At 43.5% G+C, this 19,442-nt stretch overlaps 1 protein-coding gene across 4 annotated transcripts in view; it reads right to left on the bottom strand.

Annotated features, from left to right (window-relative positions):
* Nucleotides 1–16,250, bottom strand: part of LOC118777962 (LHFPL tetraspan subfamily member 2a protein-like) — a 58,733-nt gene extending 42,483 nt beyond the window's left edge. The window contains exons 1-2 of one of the 4 annotated variants that reach the window (XM_036529240.1): nt 16,035–16,250; nt 8,114–8,180 (exon numbers count right to left, since the gene is read on the bottom strand). The gene's annotated coding sequence lies outside the window, so the exon portion shown is untranslated. The remainder of the gene's footprint in view (nt 1–8,113; nt 8,181–16,034) is intronic. The other 3 variants (XM_036529238.1, XM_036529239.1, XM_036529237.1) reach the window with 3 other exon arrangements.
* Nucleotides 16,251–19,442: the final 3,192 nt, after the last annotated feature.

The raw sequence follows: 19,442 nt of genomic DNA, 5'->3' as shown, positions 1-19,442 counted from the left end.
GACACGGGAGCTCGCTGTGCTGCTACACAAAACCTCATTTCCATGCCTTTGTGACATGGCCCACCCAACGACGCTCACAAAAAACCATCCCATGCATCACCCACTGCAGAATCTCACAATCCAGAGACCATCCAGACTCCCACCCCCCCAAAAAATAACAAACAAAACAAAAGACATGTATAAAAGATTATACTGATTATACTGAAAGTGATACTGATTATATCACTGACATTTGTGTTAAACCTGGAGTTTAGCATCAACGATTCCGTATTTTATTAGTGCGATCTGAGAGTTTTCAGATAATGGAAGTGGCTTCTCCTGGATTTCTCCATGAAGATGGAAGTGAAGTTTTTGGAAACTGTTTCTGGACCTAACCAGCTGTTTTTTGCCATTTCAGCCACACTGTCACGATCTACCATCTATCAGACTGAAACCCTTTGCTGTGAGAGGTCTCCCATGACCTGCCCAAGAAACGATGGCGCTGCAATGTGCACAAGCCGCAAAACCCGCTTGAAAACATCAGAGAGCAATTTAGTGCAGCAATTAAGGCCTCCGGCTCATCAGCCCAGCACAGCGACTCGTACATCATGTGAAACGCCCTGAGGAATATCTCTCCTGCTCTCTCCTCCCTCCTGGCTGTTCACATGCGGAGGTTTGGAGCCGTTTTTCCACACATTCTGTGGCGTAATGGTTTTGCCAGGGAAGGCGTTGGCTGCTCTGTGCAATCGTCGCTTTCGCTGAGCCAGCTATGATACTTGTGTAAAGAGGAAAAAAAAGGTGGAGAGGTCACAGAAATAAAGATTGATTTACAATAAACCCCGCTGCCGTACTGTAAACCAGTCGCTGAGAGGAGACGGGGATATAATACCCTGACTGCAAAACCACATGTGGAAGGACACTGCACTGTGAACGGGTCTTCTCTCAGGGAAAATGGAGCGAAAACAAGTATCCCTGTGTAGCTCGGCTGGGAAACGTGTTAGAACAAATGCAGGCATCTTATCTCTGTCACAGATCACACCGCTACTGTAAAGCGGATCTTCATACCAAAACCATAATCAAGTTCTGATTCCATTAACAATGCACTGCAACTCTGCCTTTGGTTTTGATTGTTCTCGATTTCACACATTCTGTTCTGGAAGGAGTCTGTGAATCTGCCCAGGCCATTGCTTTATATTCATTGGGAGTGGTGGGGATTGCAATCACATCCTTGCCAGTGGGCCTCTTAGCCCATTAGCAGGGGTAAGCTATGGATGGACATTTTCCTCTTTTACTGCCTGGCACACACAGCACAGTTCTTGAGCTGAGGATCCTGCCTCAGCCCTCTGCTAAACGTCGGCAGGGTGAAATCTCACACACAGCAGGCCTGGCAGCGGAACTAAGGAAGCGAGCTTCCTCTGAACTGAGGAAGACGCAAGGCCAGAGTGAGGCGCTGCCATTGCCATTGACGTCAAACTTGTTGGATTTTATGCAACGCTCAACTTCACCGTCTGCAAAATGTCTGAAAAAGAGACAGATGCCTGGATTGGTCTGTGTTCTTTTACAAACTGGAATTCTCTCTCCTTGTGCACAACCTGTGGCTAGTCCAGTCCCAACCATCCGACTATGCCTGCTGCTTAGCAACAGGGTATAATTGAGCGCATGAATCTGTGATACTTGTGAAGAGCTGAGACAAGCTGCCATCTAGGAAGCCCCGCTTGCATGGAGTTGTGCTCTGTCCGTCCTCCAGGACCCTCCATGCAGATAGAGGACCCATCCACACACAGTGAGACATTCCAGGACTGTTAGGGCAAGGGGGTTTGGGGTCAGTTGGGGCCACCACACTGGAAATTTGGAGGAACCCCGTGCTGAAGATAATGTGCCAAAGGTTCAAGCAACTTCACAGCTGGGGCCCTGAGCCGGCCAGCCAGGGGATACTCCGGAAATTCTGTGTGCATGTCAGCTACGGCTTCACTTGCCACAAAGAGGGCGTTTTTCTTGCAATTAGGGGTTTTTTGGGAGTAATTTCAAGCATTTAGAGCTAAGAGTCCTGCAGTTTTAGATGTTTTTCATGCCATTGCAGGATGACAGAAGCCAAGGTTGTCATTAATAATAGCCCTGCCCAACCGCCTCAGAGGTCATCTCACTGGGCTCTGGGCTTTAGAAATGTGGGTTACGGCATGCCAGGGTGTGTGGGCCAATCCTTTAATTCACGGATGACAGGCAGACAGAGACAAGTAGATGGAGCATATAGGCCCAAGGGAGTGGTTAAGTACAGATAATAGACTTCATAGTTGTATCGTTTCCTGGCTGCCAGAGAATGCTATGGGAAGAGTTGCGGTTATATTGGTCAGGCTATGGCCTCTGTTCAGTTCAATTTTCAACGGACTCTCTCCAAATCTAAGCAAGTGTTATGTGTCTTGCACAGCATTTTTCTGTAATTTCAGGGACCACTGAAAATGCTTTGTAAAAAAACAAAAAAAATTACCTTAACCAGTGGCTTCCATCCGTAACTCAAAGTAAAGGACAAAGCTCATTACTGAGTGTAGACGCCTATATTTAATTTGCGGGTTGACTGCACAAGTCTTGAACTGTAATCTATGGCTGCTGTCTTGCCATTTGCCGTCACCGTCCACATCATCTTATCATCACAGTTAGCTCGTCCGCAGCTCCGATTCTCTGAAGATGAAGGAAAAAAACAACCAGCTCTGCGTTTCCAGGAGCTCCATACGACAACCCCTCGGCAGGGCCGTTTCCCCAGCCATGCGGAGTTATGCAAAGAATCACGTTTCCCCTTTTGCGGATTCTCGGGAGGAGGCTCATCCAAACAGCGCTCCCTCCCCACGTGGAGGAATGCGTCCAGCTCACATTTTCTGCCGCACTTCGCCGCTGTTCAGCTACAAGCCGAGGGGCGTGCGGTCTCCCCCTCTGCGTGTTTTGGACAGCGGAGCTGCACTCCTTCCATCGGCGCTCCACATCTGGAGCTCGGGACAGTCCAGGTTCCACGTCGGTTTCCTCCCCGGCCCAGCGGGACCATAATCAGAAGCAGCTGAGGCCCTGCGTTCACACAGGAGGAGGGGAAACGCACCCTTCCAGAAATGTCCCTTGCAGGCCAACGCATTATGGGGATCTGGCAAATACACCAATAAGGTCTGGCGAAACAGGCATTTCTTGTTTCAAGTTACTGTAAGCACAGACAGATTATCATAAGGATATACTAATTAAAAGCTGTAGCATCACCTTTAATTTCACAAAAAACACAAACTCGTGGTTTTACGCCAAAAAAAGGCTAATAATTTCAATTTATTTCAAACCTGTTGTGGTCACAATTCGATGAAAGGACTATTATGCTTCCGAATACATTGGAGATTGTTTTTTCAGCAACACATCTGAGAGCTGTAGATTACCTTTAAATTTCTGAAAAGGCAGGAAGGTTTAACTAAATATGAAGGAGTGAACTAGTACTATAGCTTTTTAATGGTTAACCTTAAGAACATGGCTGTTCGGGCTTTATTAAGATATGATACATGAGTGTAAAAGTTCCTGTATTTTGCACAAGCACTGTATCAGAGTTGGGGTCAGTTCCATTTTAATTCAGTCAATTCAGGGAATTAAAATGCAGTTCATAAACTGAAAACCACCCATCATGTTTTAAGAATTTGAATTGAATTGCAAAGTTTATTATGCACAGCAGTATTTTCCAGTATTTTCCGCAGGATTTGTAACTTTAAAGAAGAGGACTGTGTGTTAATTCTGCTCTCCTTTAGCTATACTGTATTATTCCCATTGTCCTATGAAGGGATGCATGGTGGGATGATATGGTAATAATGTGGTCACTCTCCCACTCCCCCATCCCCCGCCCCCACAAAATGGAGACCACAAACATGACCAATTACTTTCCAGAAAAGAATAACTCTGGCTTTATAAGCGAGACAGTTTGACGGCTGGTTTGAGTTTATGGCTGCATTATTTTCGGAACCATTCAGAAGAGCAGCAGAACTTTTGAAGGGCTTGCCAGAGGCACTTCAAAGGGGTTGGAGAATCTTTGCTTTCCCAATGCACTTCAAGTTTCGGCTTTGAGGTTTGTACTGTTCTCCTCACTGATCAGTTGCTCCACCTGCATTCTATGTGGTCAACAAATCAGACCTGGATGAACACTCAAGGGAAGGTGGTGGGAAATGTATATTGACCTCAAGGTTAGCCAGCACCCCGGGTCCAATACTACAACTCATACACAGGAGACCCCCACAAACCCACTGGGATTTCTCTGACTGCATTACACGATCGTAACATTACAGCGGTCATGTTCAGTCAAGACATCCAAGCATGTTTGGAAATTAAAGCCCAACATCTTGTACAAATTACGCTAAGAGGAATGGATAACTCTGAAATTGTAGGAGTCTGATATTTAACTGGCTGTCACTTGACTTAGACATCACTTTACATTCGACCGAAGTGTGCAATAAATAGATCAAAATTCGATGACTGTAGCATTTTTAAAGACAAAAACCTCCAAACTAATCCCGTCCTGTATCATTCCATGCAATCTGCTCTCATTTTCAGATCATTTTCAGAGCAATCTACGCAGCAGTTTCACTGTAAGCAGCAATGAAAAATAATGCTGGTCCACAGAACACTGTTACTGTCTGAGCCCCATTTTGAAATTAAGGTCAGTGGAAGCATAAAATCTAAGACTCAGGTGGCTCCATTATGAGGTCACCACTCTGACAGAGTCCTTGTGTCCTCCCTCCATTCAGTGGTTACCACTCTGACAGAGTCGCTGTGTCCTCCCTCCATTATGACGTCACCACTCTGACAGAGTCGCTGTGTCCTCCCTCCATTATGAGGTCACCACTCTGACAGAGTCGCTGTGTCCTCCCTCCATTATGACGTCACCACTCTGACAGAGTCGCTGTGTCCTCCCTCCATTATGAGGTCACCACTCTGACAGAGTCGCTGTGTCCTCCCTCCATTATGACGTCACCACTCTGACAGAGTCGCTGTGTCCTCTCTCTTTGATGTCACTGTGCAGATTGTGACCGACTATTTTCAAAGTCAGCTGCCTCTTACTGCCTTCATGCCAACAAAGGCACCTACTTTCTTAGGTCAGCAGGACATGCAGCCTACCTGTAAAAGAATGCATATATGGACACCCTTTTAAGGCAACGTGCAGGACAACATTTAAGGTTAGCAAAAGAGCCATACTCTTGTGTTTTTACAATCACATATGCAAGTCAGGCTCCTTTTCACAAACAGGAGATCAAGATAGGCAGGCAGGTCTCATTCTGTTGACCAACATCTTTATCATGGCCATTTTATGTGTTATCCATCAACAGCAAGGTTTTACTAGGCCAACTGAGAAGTACTTGTGAGCTCACCACCACTTTCTCAAATGCAGTTAAAATGCAGCACTACACTCCAGTTCTACTGCCCTAAATCTTAACTTTGGCAACGGCAACCGCATGTCAGTTTACTGTAGTTTCTCTTGACCCAAGCACCAGTATTAACACAAGACCAAGAGCAATGCTCCTCCTCCGTAGTTCAGTGGGTGCCTGACAGGCTTCCCCTACACGTGGCCCTCCATTGGTACGGATGGGAAACGTTGTTCACACTGTCAGGAAAAAAGCCCAAAATAAGATGGGAGCAGAAAACACATAAAAGCCTGCAAGTTATGTGGGTTCCAACCTAAACACCCATTTCAGGGCTGCAGTTAAAAACAAAGTTTCTGCTCCTTCAAGAGCCCTTTAAAGCCGGCCAGTATTTTTTTATTGATGGAGATTTTAAGGGGGTCATAAAGTGTCTGTGTGCAATCGGCAGGGCTTTGCTGGAGGGAGCCTGCACGCTCTGAAACCTGGCCTCCTGTTAAGTGACAGTGCTGCTTTAAATGGAAACGCACAATGCACTTGTATCCCTGCGCACATCTTCCACTGATAATATCTTTCACCCTCAGGAATTCCCTGGTGTCTGGCGTCTGCGGCAGTACTCCAGCTGACCTCTGACCTCAGATGCTCGCTGTCATATGGTAGCAATTAAACATAATTACCTTGAGTCAAATACCTGGAAGTGAAATGAAGGCTGCTTTAAAGGTTGTTGTGGAAGTACGCACAAACACAGCAGAAGACAGACTCTGGCAGCAGGGACACAGTTGTTATATAACAAGCCTTTTCTTTTTGCCAGTGTAGAGAATCCCCCACGTGCGGCTTTAACTAAGGCACCACTTGGCCCCGGCCGGTCGCAGTCAGTCTCGCGAAGCATAATGATTCTGTGTCTGCAGACCACACCACCCAGTCTCCCTCCCACACTTCCATCCGGGCCCTTGGCAAACTCCCGTCTCCTTTAGATGACATCACCCATGCGAGCACTGCGCCAGCCTAATTGCTGCTTGAGAGCAGATTAGAAGTTTTAAAATAATCTCTCTGCCCTCGACTGCCGCTTCGCTGACGCGAGAATGGAAATAGAAAAGTCACTGTCTGTAGCTATTTCAGGCACTTCTGTCTTGACCATAGATATATGCGGATTGAGCAACAGTTTACAGTAATTATAATGACAGTGTGCCATCCACAGAAGTACTCAGACAGTACTTTTCATGTACAAGAACATGTATTTAATATAGGCTAGCTAATGCTCATGACTCCATTAATCTAACACTTATGAAGAGAATCAGGATTTTCTTGTTCTTGTGTTATTTTTTTCACTACCTCTATTTTCTTCACTATGTATCTACACTCAAATACAGAAAATCAACGTAACTAACAAGGACAAAACTTCAAATTTCACATGTACTGAAATACAAATGTAACAGAGAAAATGTGAAATCAAGGACAAAAGCAAATCAAGTTGACTGAATACAGTGCCCTGAAAGTCAAACCATCACCCACTGTAATACACTGCAACACACTGTTCTGTCAGAGAGTTCATGAAACTCATTCCCAAAAGTCAAAATGCAAAATCGAGTTAATAAAGTAGTTTCTCAATTCTATTACTGGTCCTTACTGTGTGCATGTGGAACCTGGCAATCGTACTACCACATGCAAAGCAAGCTCACATTGGCTTCAGCTCATAGCATCTTTTTAAGAGTTGCTGACACAAATATAGCTGGAATTTGCTATTTACAATGTATAGACGAAGCGCAACATCCAGCAAACGCAACTACCTCTTCAAACCATATTGAAGCTGAACTTTTATGCTTCCCCAGGGTGCTTGGAAACTCTTAGCGCAGTACCTGCACTGATCTGTCAGGAGACACTGACTTACACATTCACTTTTCAGCAAGCGATGTTGCGTAATCATGACCACCGCAAGGACACCAGCTGCAGATGTAAAAAAAAAAAAGAAAGCAAGGTGTTCAAGCCCCCAGGGCCCCCCAGCTTTACCAACAGCACTAAACCCATGATTACACGCTCAGCACTTGTTCCCTTGCTGCCTGTGGACTGCAGACCGCACACTGTGGTTACATCATCTCACAGCTATTACTTTAATGAGTCATTGTGGTGCTCCATCTTCACTGGAGGCCGGAGGAACCTCAGCGAAGCAAAGGGGCTCTGCCTTTCCCAGCGCGCATCTGCAAGCCCAGCAGAGTGTCAGTCCCCTCCCAGGCGTCCCCCTATCAAGCTGGGGGATGACTTACATGATGGGGACTGCGTGGGACATCATTTCATCCACAGAACTGAAAGCTAAACCCGCAGATTTGCGTAGCGTTCGAGAAACCACTTCTGACGTGCCAAAGTTTGGCAGCCTTCCGCGCTGGGAGTTACATCAAAAAGGGCTTTTTAAAGAAAGCACATCAAAAGGGTACTCAGGGTAACAAACATTTTCTTCCTTGCATTCCCTTCCAGCACTCATCTTTTTTTTTTATTTTTAAAAAGCATTTTATGAGGCTTTAATAATTTCCACGTATGAGCAGTCACAACCATCTGGAGCAATGTCTAACTGCCATGATTATTTATCTAAGCATGCAGAGCTACGTTACATCAGGGTTCCAGCTGCAAGACCCTCCCTCCTCGAGCACATATCAGTCCGGCTTACTGCGGGAGTCTGTCCTCAGTCTTGTCTGCCAGTTTGGTGTGGTCCATTTGTGTTTGTATTTAGACATCTTGGTTACAATGAAAGATTCTGCAGTTTACACAAGCTGCATTACCTTAGACAAAAAGATCCTCCAATAGCAACGCGGGCAGATGAGTGTAGCAGCAGACAGAGAAATGGACCTGTAACCAGAAGGTTGTAAGTTTGAGTCTCAGATGTGATACCACTGCTGCCCTGCAGCTTCAGTAAACATCTAACTGTATACATCTCAGTTAAAGTAAAAACATGGCAATTACACATTTTCTTTTTTCCTTAAACTCTCTATGAAAACCCTATTGGATGGTTTAGCCTAACCTAACCTAACATTAATCAGAGTTGCACTGTCTTGACACCTTTTGCTCTGTTGTCCTTGGAGTTGGATGGCTGCTGTAATCTTTTAACTTAAGGTTACTCCATGCACCCAACAGTTCTTGCCAAAGAAGTCAGTCTCGCTAGAAATTTAAGAAACTGATGATCAAAACCTTTAGTCAGCAACAGCACTTAAGCCAAAGGGCCTGCAAACAGCGGAGCCTAATCTGCTGACTGGATGAGGAGTGAAATGGGTTACGCTTCTTCCCTATGCTGGAGAGCATTTGGCCTTCAGTTTTACACTGGAAAGAAATTCAAAAAGAGTCGGTTTATTACAGTTTGCTTTTTGCAGAGCCAGAGAATTCAAAAGCCATCAACAGGGCTCGAATGTAGGTCATTTGCCTTCTGTTTATAGCAACAAAGGCAAGTTTAATAATTGCAGTTTAATGACTGCCTGTAACTTAATAGCGGGCGACTGGACGTGTGCCCAGTCATATGCACCGAGGCCGAATATACAGAAGAGCGGCTGCAGAAAGACAAACAGTCACGTGCTTCAGGGCTTACCCAGACGGCTTCCTAGTGGAAGGATTCCAACAAAACCACTGGCGGACTCCCTCAGGATGGCTCTGCGAAGCAGCTTTACTTCAAGTATGCATGTGGGCATTAGTTTTTGCACATGAATGCCTCCGCAAACACTGTCATAGAACATGTCACATGTCAGTGACGCAAGACCAAATCATAGTGTTTTGCTAAGCACTACAAAGTTTACTCAGTGAATCATCAAAAAGTAGGTCAACCCACTGCAGGGTTATGATGCCTCATTCTCTCATTGCTGGTGTTCGATCAATCTGAAACAGTGGTCTGGTGCCCATCTCCACGCAAACAGAGGCCTAAGCATGCTGTACACATTGGCATGGATACTCAAAGATGATCTCCAAGCAGTGGTTTTTGTGTGTGTTTAAGCATGCAACCTTGCAATGTGGCAGAACAACCAGACCTATAGACTCGAACTCTGTGTTTGGTTTTTAGTACATACTTCACTGGTGGGTAGAAAGGGTCTCATTAATTTTCCCACTGAAACAAAAAGCCCATAGGCCCCAACAGGTATGCCATTTGTTCCAGAGGGACTTTTGCTGTCATGGCATGAAAACATCAGCCACAACAAACTGGAGTCAGAACCATGGTTTGACCCAGATGCATCTGGCAGGAGTCTTCCACATCTGGCTGGTCCTCAGGATTCAGCATTCCAGTAACATAAAGGCCAGACTGCTGTTTACAGCACCGAACAACACCGTTTTTAGGCTTTTTGATCAGTTTCTTATCTCAATAAAAAAGCTAATATTGAAACTTCCTCCTGAGCCAGACACAGGAATTTCTTGTCTGAGGATTCCCCTTTTATACCCCTCTAGAGTCCCATAGTTGCCAGATCTGAGCTTGAATTTCCTTTGATATTACCACATGGGCCAAAGATATTCCCTGAAACATGCAGACCCCTTCCTTGGTGCACTGCAAACTCCGCATTATTAAGACTTCAATGAGAGGACATGAGGACTTGTACAGAGAGAGCACAGGTTTCTTTAAAGCTGTATTTCAATGTAGGTTTGACTGCAGTGATGATTTAGCAGAGACTTGCGGTACACTATACCATGTTCTCGTTTAAATGGGTTTATACATTTGTTTGGTGCGTAGCCTCTTCACTCTGCTGCATACAATTTACAAAACACGACAGCTGCAACTGTGAAATACCTCAGACTGTTTTCTCTCAAACAGGACACTATCTCTCTTTGCAGGATAATATCAGTAAGATTTGATAAGAGGTTCTAGAACCAAACAAAGACAAAACCCCATTAATCCAGAGTCCTTCCAAATAAATAAACTAGGTACAAAGGAGACTACAAATATTCAGCTCTAGATGGATCATAGATGCCTGACCTTTGCTGCAGGTGTAAATAATTGTGAAGCAGAGCACTGTTCTTTAGGGATCATTACTACAGTGTCCTTACCTGCTTATTATTATTACTGCTGGTATGACAGCATTGCTTTACCATGTTGAAATTGTCAACAGTCCTGTATATAGTTCACCAAAGCACAGATTTGCCCATATCCTAAGGGTATGGTATTATGTATCAGACTTCTTGAGAGCTAAAATGCTACCTTCTGAATGTCCCTTTATAACACACACCCATTCACACAGATGCAGATTTACAGAGCTCTCAGGCAAAAGCCACTGAAATAGGCATAGTGAAATTTGGAAGAAATGAAAAAAAAATCATCTGAATACAGCTCACTATAATTATGCACTGCTGAGTCAGAAATTGTCCACGACCTCATAAATTCTGAAAGGAGAAAACAAAGCTTTAAATTTGAAATGTTACAGGCAGACTGTACCGCGGTAAAGTTTGTCACAAGAGACGGCCTGACTCATAGTTACCCCAAAGTGGCCAACCACCTGTGAGAAAATAGCACGTGTCCATATAAATTTAGGTTTCCTTTGTGGAAACCGTAAAAAGCAGCTCCTCGCGACCGAAGCTCAGGAAAACGTTCATAACGGTCTGCAAACCCAAAAAGAGTGGCGTTTCCATGGCATCGGACAGCGCTGCCGTAAACATTGAGGATGACAGACCACGTCTTTCACCCAAGAAACAACGTGTGCTACTCCTGAAGTGCCTTTCACCCGCTGCCCATTTCCGCCCCCTTTGAAGACGTCATTAGTGGATAACTTAAGAGACCTTGGGGTTGGCATTACACTGGTTTGACAGGATAGTGACGCATCCAAATATAACGCACTCTCCAGGAGAAGGAGAGCAGACAAGTGAGTGTGAATGCATTTCAGATGCCCGGTCTGTCAAGGCATCAACGCTCTTTGAGCTCTGTATTATCTTCCATAGGGCAGATTTCATTGTTGGGCTAGTAGGATCATTTCATTTACATACAGCTGTGAAACTGCGGCACTTATACACTTCCAGCTCCAATGCCTGTCTCCATGTTCACTGCTCCCATATGAAGCACAGTTACCGCAACCTTGAGCAAGGTTCTAACACACTGGCTCAGTATATAGCCCACTGTATAAGTAGTTGTCTAATGTAATGTAATGTCAGATGTAAGCAAGAAGAGCTCAGGATAATAGAATCTGCTCTGCAAATAACAGTAAAGAAGGAGGACATTTCTATTGTCCTGTTTCTAGCCCTTTAACACTTAAAAAGCTCAAAACTCACTTTGCCCTTTCAGAGTTTGACAGTCCAGACTTTCAATATCAGATTAAAAGATGGTTTACTCAAAATTTCACACAGGCAAAGTGAAATCACTCATATATAAACATATAACATATAAAATATAAACACAACTACTCAGCATGTCATAGGTACACAGCAAATGAGCATATGTGACAAAATCTTCAGCAAATGAACTATAGATATATTAACAATTCTGGAATGGTAAAACTAGTCACAAACAAGCAAGAAAGATAATCCCTAACTAACAGTGGCAACACAGGTGTATCACACTCTTATACTTCTGAATGACTTGTTCAAATTGTAGGAAACAGAGGCGTCATTTCCCAGGTAGTGGGCTCTGTTATTAGGAGATGGGGACACACACCCTGCTGATCCTGAAAAGACACGCTGTCAGCTGGCCTATCCAGTGGCGATTTATCTCTATCCACAGGGCAAACCAGACGGAGGCCTGAAAGCGTTGGAGCCAGCGCAGCCTGAAAGTACATGCACACAGGGAGCTCGGAGCAAGCCAGACAGAGAGATTACTTGAGCACCACCTAATCTCATCAGCACGCATGAATGCCCTTGGGTAAAAGGCAGGGGCGGGAGGGAAAAGGTCTCCGGATTCATCGGCAATCACTGTGGCGATTGACCACCTCCATCTGTTGCCGGCCAGCAAAGGGGACAATGGCCACCCCCGGCGTTTGGCTCAGCGGCACTTTCACTCGGGCTCAGCTGGCCACCGGGCCCGCCCCACCGCATAGCAGCAACTCAGCAACGCACACAGATGGGCCGGAGTGGAGACGGACTGGGACTGGGACATGTGACATGGGGGGGGGGGGGGGAACCCCAACCTCTGTGGGCCTCCTCTTTCTCTATGTCCTTGTCTTTGTCCTTAAGACAACTGTTTTATTCAATTTTAAGGACAAATTTTCTCAGGTCCTTTGAAAAGGCCCATCTGTAAAGCTTTTCACACAGATGGCTTAGTTTAGGCTAATTCCAAGAGATGCCTTTAGGGAGGACTAGAAGACAAATTCATGTCGCTATCCCCCCTGAAATGAATAGCACACATCTATTCTTCACACTGTTTGGATCAATACAGTCTCAAGTTATACTTCCACTCTGACAACTTGGGCACTTCTGACAATAGAAAATCTTATCTTTCAAGGAGAAGAGGTGGCAATTATCCACTGCCGAACAAAAACTTCACAGAGACTGGGAAAACTCTCTGGCCATCTGCAACAGTAAAACCAAAAAGATCACGGGGCACCAATAACAAAAACACTGCCTTATAATTAGGCTTATAGCACCCCTCCCCACCCTCGGCCGGGTTTCAATAGGTTCAGTCGAGCAAAACTGCAAACAGATGTTGTGGCTACTTAAACGCTGTGGTCTGACCTTTCAACCGGAGCCTACATTCAATTAGTGTCTTTAACACCTCTTTCATGTTAACAGCATGGCAGCCTGCCTCTACAGTACCTCCCTCCCTCCATGTGTTTTCCACCACCGTTGACAAAACAGACACAGCGATGGGAGCCTTTGGTATGCATAGCAATGTAAATACACCCCTTGACAAATGAAACACTCTCTCAGATGCTGAAAGGGATGATTATCACTCTCTCGTAATGAGAGCCGTGGACTAGGGTTACATCTATCAGACGAGAGAATCATTTTAAGTGATAAACCAGTGGTAGCACACTCAGCAGAGCTGATACATCCATTGCCTTTGAAAAATTATGCTTTATTCAAGAGCAGGGTGTGTGGTCTAGATGGCCTGGCTTGTACTCAGGCAGTACAAAGTAACGGATTTTGATTTTTGATTGGCTGGATCTAAGAAAGGCCAACGATAACTAGGCCACATGAACAATGCGTCAGCAATACAGGCTGATTACTTTTTCCATTCTTTGAAAATGGATGGCTCTCTTTTTTAGTACATTAAAAGAAACTCTCAAAGTAACTGCATTACGGTTTGCCAAGTGAGAATGAGGAGGCTTGTATTTTCCTCTCAGGCAGACCAAAGTTGAACAGCTGAGGGGTTTCCAAGCCTATAATGAGCCGGGCACATTTTATTTTAGCTTTTTATGGACCAAATGAAGAGGCATAAGGCAGCCTATTCCCAGGGCTCTCACCACCAGCAACAGGCAACTACTGCCTACACAGGGCTGCCATCTTTATTCTCGGATTCTATAAAGTTAACAGCCACTGATGACCTACGTGTCACATAATTCAAAACCTTAAAACAGAACCGGCTTTCAGAGTGAAAATATATTAATTTTTCAGATTTTTTTTTGGAGCAGCTACCATTTAAAAGTCAGAGTGAAACAATGTGTTCAACAGAAAACAGTCATTCAGGCTCACTGAAACATGCAAAACCACTTCCAAAATATTTCTTGTAAATCTGCAACGTCCAGCTGGAGTGTGCTTGTGCATTGGACGTTACCAGTGAGTCGAGAGAGAGAGAAAGACAGAATAATCATTTACGTTATACACAGGGAGAGGTTAGATGATGTGTCTGCTCTCACACTTTCCAGCGTTGCGCTCCTCAAAGACAGGGATCATACGAGTGTTTTACCCCTCTTCGAACAGACAGAGTCAGTCACAAGCCAGGTCATAACAGGAAACCATTCTTTCCAGCAGTCACAATTCCAGCGCTGTAAGTTTTTCCAGGAGCAGATTTCGATTACATTTGTGACATGAATTCCAAGCAAATACAATCACTAAAAGCTACTGCAAGCCCACTGCAACTGCACTGTACTTGCTATTGTAGCTTTATCACAATATACCAGGGAGGTAAACAAGGTCAGATTACAAGACGATGTTAATAAAGTGTCATGCTGACTTGAGGCATTTCCAGGAACTTGAAAAAAACAGGCCAGAGAGACTTGAAAGGTAGGAGGACCTGGGTCACACTGAAGAACTAAGTAATGAATATGTCATGCCTGAGGCATAGGATACGTCATAAAGAATCAAAGGGTTGATGGTGGAACAAAACCATACAAAATTTGTGGATGTAAAACTAGATAAAAATAGAAAATGTCAGACAGAGCTAATATACCATTGCAAGTGTGTATGTGTGTGTGGGGGGGGGGGGGGGGGGGGGGGGGGTATTGACAGTGGAATCTCCCAGCGAGTTAGTTTACAGGCACAATCTCCATTTTCAGCCCATTATAAGGTAAACAAAGCAAAGGTCCAAGAGGTCTTATCTCAACATGTGATTTAACCTTTACCACAAAGAATTCTCCAAAACACTGTCCCCTGGAAGAAAAAATGAGGACCACAAGTTGCACTGACTAACCAGAAAGGGAGCCCAGAAAAAGCACCATTCCCTTCTCTGATCCCAGGATTCACAACTCAGCACACACTTTCATTATAGAGAGATGTGCTCTGAATCAGAATTTTATTTTAATGACTGCTACTCTTATAAATCAAAGACTGATTTTTTTTTTTTTTTTTTTTGCTCTCGAGTACAGTCAAAACAATCAATATATTAAACAAACTCTGTTCACATTTCACGGGAATGGGAAAAGGCAAAAAGATCGTTAAAGGTCACTTACATCACACATACTCTTTCATAAATCAATCAAAAGAAAGTGAAGCATAAACCATATTCATGGTTTGTCTTACACACTGTTTTAATACAGTTATGACCCAATATTAATTTCAATCAAAAGGCAACAGGCTTGCTATAAGATATAGGTATCTGCAAAGCAGCAAAATAACCACAGATGCACAAAATTCCGCGATCATTTGGAAAGTATGACTCGTCATTAATTTTCTCAATTTCGTCTTACAGCAAACAAGTAAATACTACCAAAAGAGAAAGTAAACCTGGCGAATTCACCAAATCAATGTTTTCTCCTTGGATGTACTTTCTGTAAATTCGGTTAAAGTCGATATTCCAGGCATGCGACTGAGCGCTACTGATTACTGTAACGTTAGCAAGAAAATTACCCAATTTAAGACTGACAGGGCAGATTTTTTTCATAGCATACCTGTTTTGGATCTATGCGTTTGGAGATTGAAATGTTTAAATGACAATGGTGAAAAGAGGACAGCTGTAATTAGCTAGACACTTAGATAGATCGTTTGGTATTGCTATTGGGATCCGATCGCATTTACACAGTATCTAGTAAACTAATGGATTACTTACTATGGCTTCCTTATAGTACTTTGCAAAACTTTGCACGTGCAGTCATGATGTGGCTGCAAAGTCATGTAAAATAAAAATTCAACGGCAGCAACTCTTCTTCGCTAACTAGCTAGACAGAGCTAGCAAGACTTCACCTAGCGCCACGACTTCGACTGCATCTAGCAATCTAGGCTATCCGCTTGCGGGGTAGCTAGCAACTTGTGGAGTTAGCTACCAGCTAATTAGAGTATGACTAGACTAATTAGCTAGTCTGCAGACTTCCCTATCAAAATCAAAATTTTGAATGTAATTTGTCAGTGCAAAAAAGAATGCATTGTGGTCCTTACACTTACAAATCGTGCTTCCCAGAAGAAATGTCCAACAATGAATGAGGCTGAGCTTTCAAACGTCCAAGATGCGGGTCCGACGTTCACAATTAACCAGCTAGTGATCTAAATGAACTAAACTGTCTGATAGATAGTCTAAAATAGTCTGATGAGTGTGTTGCCTTTTTCCACTAGGTTTGCCCCTTTCGCTGTGCTTACGTTTTCGGTTACCATTGAGTAACGGAGAGCTTTTCTCTGTCACACAGATTCAGTCTTTAATGCCAGCCTACATCGTGACGTTGTCCTCATTCACAGGCAGAGCTCCCTCTCCCCCCTCCTGCCTTTCGCTCGCTCTTTTGTGCTGTATGTCCTTTTACTTTCCTCAGTTTAGTTTGTGGAAAATGGGAAGATATAAAGGAGCGACGGACCACCAGCATCACCAGTGCAAGAGTGGTTAGAAACAACTTTTTTTGTTAATGTTATTATGTCATTCTGTATACGCTATCTGCGAACTACACGCGGAATGTTGTGACAAAAGGTGACACTTTTGGTAGCAGGAATAAATTCCTGCCCCCCAATGTTTAAAGCTGAGCACCGAACTTTGTTCTGAATCACTTTCCTGGACTGCCGTTAGTGAGTTTGGATTATAGTAAAGATCGGTATATAAAATAAAGTTAAATCCACATAGCGTGTTGTTTTAAGAGTCTGGTAATGGCTATAATGTGCATTATAACAGACAAAAAGAAAAGTATTTAGTGTGCAGCTCGGTCTACAAACCGAGGGTTTACCATGTTTTCGCCAAAAAGAACAACTTTATATGAACACCCAGCCCGTAGTTCACCAAAAACCTCACTCTCTTTCCATTAAGATATTCATAGACATCACAAACTCCGAACAGCACATTTTATTCGTCGTTATTGTTTTGCAATGTAGCACATTGGCGAGGAGCTGGCTCGTAACCAAAAGATTGCTGGCTCGATTCCTTGCCGGGACACTGCTGCTGTACCATTGGATAAGGTAGCTAACCCACGTTCGTCTCAGTAAATATCCACCTGTATAAATGGATAACATGTAAAAATTCTTCCCTATATAAGTCGCTCTGGATAAGGGCGTCTGCTAAATGTAAACAATGTAATGTGCAAGCACCACGGAACTTTTCTAAATCTTCACGCCAATCCCCTGACTGAACCGAGATAAGAGACTCTAAAGCTGGTTGTTTGTCGTGAATGAAGCAGAGGCAGAGTCGGCAGAGTGCCTGTCTGATCAGCCCTCTGTTTTGACTGTAATCTGCGAAAAGGCACTCAGTCTGTGGAATTTGTCAGCACCGAATAAAGAGAAGCGCATGCCTTCCACACCCCCAACAGTTATAGTGCGAATAATAATTGTAGCCGCAACTGCAGCGCAGGGTTAGGCCTACATACGTATGTTACACCAAGGCCGAGACAATGGGTAAGCTTTAACTGTCGAGTACGTTTTCTTCTTTTTTAATATGGAAAAGCAATATAAGTCATACACCGGAAGCCGTTGTTCAGGGTTTTGCAGTTCAAGGGTTGTGGGAGCTTGCAACATAATTAAACAGTTGTATCTAATCCAGGTCGACTTCCAATGTGCAAATACAAAGTGCATTTAAGAAAACAGAATGAAATGTTGTCTAAAAACAAGGTCATGATTCATCTCATGCCAGTGATTTATTTGATGATTGAATAATGTTCACAATTTACTCTTTCTAGAGATAACGGTACTGTTTTGAAGGGCACAATTGGCAGCACTCAATTTAAGAAGGCTAAAAGCACAATTAATGGAGTAACCAAAGTAACCAAAACATCTGAAAAGGATATGAAGCATGAAATATGAAAAACATCATTTGAGAGCCTACCCACTGATGTCATGTGTTTTATGGGCAGGCAGCATATTTGAGCATTTATTATATACTTTTTCTCTGTTTTTTCATTTATTGGGTCATTTTTCCGCATAAAATACATCCCGTGGGTAAGATGCAGAGTTGCCATTCTCATTTTCAGTTTGATTCATGTATTTATTATTGTGAAAACCCTGCATAACCAAATGAGATCTGAGCTTTTAATTGGAACATAGGGCATATTTGGACTCGGTCCAAATTGGTCCTAGAAATGCCTCAAATGCACTTTCATTGCTCTTGACTGATGTATAATTGAAAATCATTTCAAGACAGATAATTAATCCATGAGCGTGTCAAAATAAGGGTTCATAATAAATAAAGATTCATGACAGCAAGAAGGCAACAAGGCAAATAATATGCTACTGCACTAAACTCGTTTTGACCTGTTGTCCTTTTAGACAACATTTGAACAGATAGAGTAACTGACCTGATTTATGAGTGTGACTGGCAGTGACTTTATCAAACAAAACATCTTTCACTGCATTGATTTATGTTTGGTTCATGAAAATATGTTTGACATACCCAGAAAAAAAAACAACCAACATCCATAGTTATATCTGTGGATATGTCCATTTGCTAGAACAGCCATACAACAGAGAACTCATCATAATATTACATTTTATTGGGCCTCTTAAAACAGAAATGGATTATCCTGATCACTTCTACTCCAAATGGACCCCTGACATGCCATAGAACATCTGTGCTCACTATAATATAAGCATACAGATTGTGTGCACAGATTAGTGAAGACAAAAAAATGTCTTTTGATGAAATGATGTTACTTATTCTTTGATTGCATACCACAAGGAAAATCATTTGACATTGACCCAGAGTCAATTCATTCCAAATCTGGGTATGAGAGATGGTTAACTGCTTATACTCAGGATGGAAACAAATATGTGGGTCTTGAATTGTTCCATAGACATAAAATATTTATGGAAGGTTTTGAGTGATGTATCATTAAGGGTTCTTTGTGAGACACTGGAGGTTCCTCACATTCCAAGCAGTGCTGGTCAGTCTGAATGAGGGATGCTCCTACTGTTTTCCCAGGCAGCTAGTGGCAGGAGTCTTTTGTTTTGAATTCCAACTGGAAGGGTGACCTTGCCTCTGTACAGACCTTCCCAGGGAGGGTCCGTCTCAACACAGCAGATCAAGCCAACACGCACTCACTGCATGTGGTCACCACGGTGCATTTCACAGTGACAGTGGTCCATGGACAGTCGAGTAAGACAAGTTCCCTGGCTGAAGGCGTGCGCTGAGTGATTCCGACCCAGCTGAGAAAACAGCGAACATGTGAAGTCAAGTTTTTTTGACTGTAAATCCAGTGATGTCCAAAGAATGACAGTGATTAAGTGACACTGGAGCGGAGCATTCATGGGCAGACCTCATGGCCCCGTGTTGAAGGATACAGAATATACTGTACCTTCACAGGCCTGAAAGCAGACACCACAAGGAGCAGTAATGATATAATTCAAAATGACAAGGAAGATAGGGTAAATCACAGAGTAAAT

Source organism: Megalops cyprinoides, chromosome 5 (assembly GCF_013368585.1).
Source record: "Megalops cyprinoides isolate fMegCyp1 chromosome 5, fMegCyp1.pri, whole genome shotgun sequence".
NCBI lineage: Eukaryota > Metazoa > Chordata > Actinopteri > Elopiformes > Megalopidae > Megalops > Megalops cyprinoides.
The sequence above is the reverse complement of the archived record's forward strand: the minus strand, read 5'-3'. Positions and strand labels throughout refer to the sequence as shown.